Source organism: Panicum virgatum, chromosome 1K (genome assembly GCF_016808335.1).
Source record: "Panicum virgatum strain AP13 chromosome 1K, P.virgatum_v5, whole genome shotgun sequence".
NCBI lineage: Eukaryota > Viridiplantae > Streptophyta > Magnoliopsida > Poales > Poaceae > Panicum > Panicum virgatum.
The window spans coordinates 54,502,752-54,507,576 of record NC_053136.1 but is presented as its reverse complement, the minus strand read 5'-3'; the positions used below and the strand labels follow the sequence as shown (position 1 = coordinate 54,507,576).

The 4,825-nt window shown below is 50.3% G+C and overlaps 1 pseudogene; it reads right to left on the bottom strand.

The window, feature by feature from the left end:
- Nucleotides 1-259: 259 nt before the first annotated feature.
- LOC120656474 lies at nucleotides 260-2,773 on the bottom strand (annotated as a pseudogene).
- Between the last annotated feature and the right edge of the window lie 2,052 nt (nucleotides 2,774-4,825).

Here is a 4,825-nt window from a genome sequence, read left to right as displayed (position 1 = left end):
CCTGCTCTCCTCTTGACAGTCGACACTATGTTAAGTCTAGAGGGATATATCAGTACTAGTTCATAGTAGAACAAACATGAATAGACTTCGTAAAATCGATCTAAAGGAGAAATATTAACAATATTGTATAAAAAAGCTACAATGATAAACTTAGTATAGATCAAGTGGTAAGTATTGATAAAGATACAAAGTAACAAATAAAAACATAAATATGACTACTTCATACCAACAATATTATGACTACATACATCTCTACTTCCTACGCGCTACTGACAGCGACGGACGGTAATTCCACCGAACCCATATAAAGGTTGCCGCCATCTCTTTCCACCACCTCCGTTGGTCTCACATTCTTAGGTCCTCTCATCACCCGGATCACTTTCCCTTCGCTATTGATCCACACAGCAAGCAAGTGACTATCTGGACCAAACCGCAGTTTCATCTTCTCGCGATGTAGCGCCACCTCAAGATGGGAATGGGCCGCCCCGGACCTGGCCTTGAACTTGGCCCCTATGGCCTCAAGGCCAATTTATAACGCCACGAGCCGACTCAATCTATCATCTATATATAGCCTCGTTGACCCAATGGGTATAATGGGTCGACCCATTCAAACATAACATATAGTATAAATGGAGTTATATGTGCATACAACAAATCAATCAGTGTAAATAAGAGCAAGGTAGAGTGCAAAATTATAAAAACTAATAAATATAGTATCATCTAGTGCTAGCTGAAAACTCTACAAACAACAATATTTTCAAAGCTGCGATAATGTCATGAACCGAATCATGCGATGCTGAGTATTAGCTGCACAAAATCAGTAGGTGAATTATTTGGAACTAGTGCACTAGTAAGCTAGCTAGGATCGAACAAAGGTGAAGATTCATGGCCGCCGGATGACAGCGAGATGCGCCGAGATGGCGCCGCCGCGGCTAGCTTGCTCGTCTCCATGTTTGTCTCTCTCACATTCGTCAAATAGAACTAGAGATTAGGTGGGATGCTACAATAGAACTAGGGATTAAGTGGGATGATAGAGTTGTTTTGGATCGACCCATCCGGCCCATTGGGTCGGTAGACTCCGGCTTCTATGGACTCTTATCAGACTTAAGGCCGGCCCATATGACCCATTGACCTTGCTTTTATGAGTCGGGTCAACTACCCGACGGGTCGACCCGACCCGTTCCCATCTTGAGCGCCGCCCAAAACCCGCCTTTGCCATCGGCCCTCACATTATCAGGATACCCCGGTAGATTGGCTAGCAGCTCTGAGGTGCCCGCTTTGGGACCCTTGATCCAGGGTCTCATCAACTTGCATGGTCCCGTAAGCGCGATGATAATGCGTGTCTGATCAGCGCTGATGGCGAGGCCGTTAGGATAGGTGATACCTGATTGCAAGACGGTGACACAGTTCATTTTTGGATCATACTCCCTCCATATAGTAAAAAAGAAGTCATTTAGGATAAGGTTTGAGTCAAACCTTGAAAATATAATTTATGAATAACTCTCAAGTTGTTGAATTAAAAAATATAAAAATTATATAAATAGATTTGTCTTGAAATATATATATATATATATTATTTTTTGGAATATATTAGGTGCAAACTAATTTCACTGTGCAAATTATGGAAACTACAATCTGGGTCATCGGATTAACATCCAAGGGGAGGGGGCAGGGTGGTGGGAGGAGTATTTGCAAAAGTGTGATTACACAATCCAAGTGTGGGTTCAGATTGTAAAATTATCTAATCCTCCATGCCCCTTGGATGTTGATCCGATGGCTCAGATTGTAGTTTCTATAGTTTGCACAGAGAGATCGGTTTGCACCCAATATGTTTTTTTACAAATATTTTTATAGAAACAAGAAGTCAAAATTGTTTTTTTATACCATGTCGCTGTCCAAAACAACTTCTTTTATTAGTATGGAGAGAGTACTTAATGAGGCGTCCAGTCGAGTCACCGGTGGCTGGGACCCTCTCGTGCTGCGATCGCCAGTAGTTCATGCTGCTGTCCGTAAAGAATAGTTCTCCGGTGACCTGGTCGACATCGACGCCATTGGTGAAGCGGAGCGGCACACCGTCGGCCTCGGTGACCAGCACCTTCGCCTCGCCGCCGCCTGGTCCGACACGCATCAGGCCCTTGTACGCGTCGGCGATGTAAAGGTTGCCAGAGTCGTAGTGGAAGTGCAGACCCAAGGGGCGGCCGCATTTGCTCTCCGTGACTTCCGCTGGTCGAGTCTGGACGCGATGCAGGCCTTGGCGCTGTACCCCGAGCTGTACGCATAAGAGCATGGCTTATAATTTCGACGACTCCTGGCAGCAGCGGGCACAGGACAGTGGCGGGCCCTAATACTATTTATTACCACGCTGGCTTCTCATCCAATAGGAGCATGCGTAGTCTCTCCCAGTCGGCATGGACGGGCGACTCGTGAGACATCCACCGTCTTCTCTCCCCGTTTCTCTCTACTTCACGTAGATATGAATTTGCTTGTAGCCCATCGTAATACTTGTTCTAAGTGGACCAGCTACGCACCTGCCCGTTCCACTTCAAGACACGGCCATCAGAGACGCCGCTGTAGGGTCCCGTGCCGTCACCATCGAACGCGACACTCTCCGGGTGCGCAACAGCGATCCGCGGAGCAGCAGGTGCAGGCTCCGGCGACTGTCAATAATGGAGGCCGTTCTCGGAACGGGGCGGGCTGTGCACGGCAGGAGCAGCGACAAGACGACGAGGCACGAGATGAGGAGCGTCAGGAGAAGCTTCGTCCCCGATCTCATCGCGAGAAAATTGTTATTATAAAATTCGAAACAAACAGCTTCGCTAAAATATGATTTTTAATGTTTGCTTTGCTAAACTAGGTATTGAAATATTTACACTTCGAAATATATGACATTATGATCATTTTAATTCATTTGATAATCCTAAATGCATGTTTGGAGGCCTTAAATGACTGTTTCGTCCTTGGTCTTAAAAGGCCGCTTGTCTGGGCGCCTCGCCGGCTTGCTGGGCTGGCCAGCCGCTCGCCTGGCCGCCTGGACGCCTCGCTCGTGCCTATGGGCACCACCGAGCTCGCTCGCCTGGCCGCCGCTCCAATCAGGGTGTGTTTAGTTGGTGAAAAAATTTGAATTTTGATACTATAGGATATTTCGTTGTTACTTGATAAATAATATCTAATTATAAACTAATTAGGCTTAAAAGATTCATCTCGTGCTAATCAGTTAGACTGTATAATTAGTTATTTTTTTTAACTATATTTAATATTTCATGCATGTGTCCGAAGATTCGATGTGACGGTTACTGTGCAAATTTTTTTGGGAACTAAACAGGTCCTCAATATGGCTAGGCAACCCCCAGGAAGCAGAGCTCCCGTGCTCTTCCCTCCTCTGTCCCTGGACGAACGGCCTGAAGCCCAGAGGGGCGGTCACATCACATCAGCTGCTTCGATTCCCTCCCTAATCCTCATCTCTGCGCGCGCGGATCACGCGAAGAAGCTCGCGATGTCCATGTCATCGATGTCGAGGAGCTCGTCGAGGCCGTCCACGGCGGGTGCCGGCGGCCACGAGCGCGGACACCAGTGGCAGATTTAGGGGGCTGCTGGGGGCTCGAGCCCCCTCCCCCTACTGCTGTGGGATGTATTGGACCCCCCTCAAAATTTTAGGTGCCATAGTTGAAGAATTGGGGGGGAGGGGGGTGCTCAAAATTGAAGACTCTCATCTTCACTGTTGGGCCAGCCAGAGCAGAGAGCCCATCCATTTTGAGTTTTGGCCCAAGTTGTTGAAGCCCAATACGAATACAACACTGAGCCCAATTCCCCCTCCAGGCCATCGATGCCATTACAGAGATGAAATATCGATTTAGTAAGATTAGTTCAGAGTTGTTTGTCACAGCCCGAAAAAAAAACAAAAGAAAATGAAAATTCCCCGCCGGGCCCACCTGTCAGCCCCTCACTCTCCTTCCCTTGCTCTGTTCCGCGCCGCGCCGCACGCGTCGCCCCGCCGCCGGCCATCCTCGGCTTTCCTGCCACGTGCCGGCCATCCTCGCGAGCCGTGCCAACCCCTCCCTCCTCTCATCGCCTCAAGAGCCGGCCCCGACCACGTTCCCCTCCAACCCTAACCCTAGCCCGATCCCCCTTCTCCTCCGCCGCCGAGCTCCGTCCTCGCCGCCGATTCACCCGCTCCGGTGAGCGCCGCCGCGATTCCCCGCTTGGGGAGCTCCCTTGCACTGTCATCCTCCGATTTTGGCCCTCACCCGGCCCTCTCTCCCTTCCTGCAGGGCCGGCGACGAGCGCCTCCGCCCGCCGCCGCCTCTGCTCGTCGCGCCGCTCCTCGCCCGCTCCGCCGCTGGTGAGCCACGCCGCCACCTCTGCTTCGCCGTGCGCACCTTCCCCGGCCCGCTCTGGCCCTGCTTCGCCGTGCCGCGTCGCGCCACCGCCGCCGTCGCCGCGCGTGCGCGTGCGCGTCGCGCCGCGCGTGTGCCGTGGCCGCGCTCCCGGGCGGGTCAAGGCCGCTGGCCTTGCCTTGACCCGGCCTGGTGGGCAGCTGGCCTGTGGGCCCCGCCTGTCGGCGCCTGGGCTGGCCGGCTGGGGGTGTACCTAGCAATTTTTGTTAGGTTTTCTTTAGGGTTTATTTGCCTGCAAACTTGTAAAATCCCTAGAAATTCATGTATAGCTCCAAAAGTCATGAAACTTGTTTTGTTGAGTTCCTCTAGCTGAGATCTACCTAGGAAAAATATTGTTTTGCATGTTACTTTGCTGTAGATTTATCTATAGATTTATCTTGCAAAAGTGAGTTTATTGCTTAGTTATTTGTGTACTGCTGGAAAAATGCCAA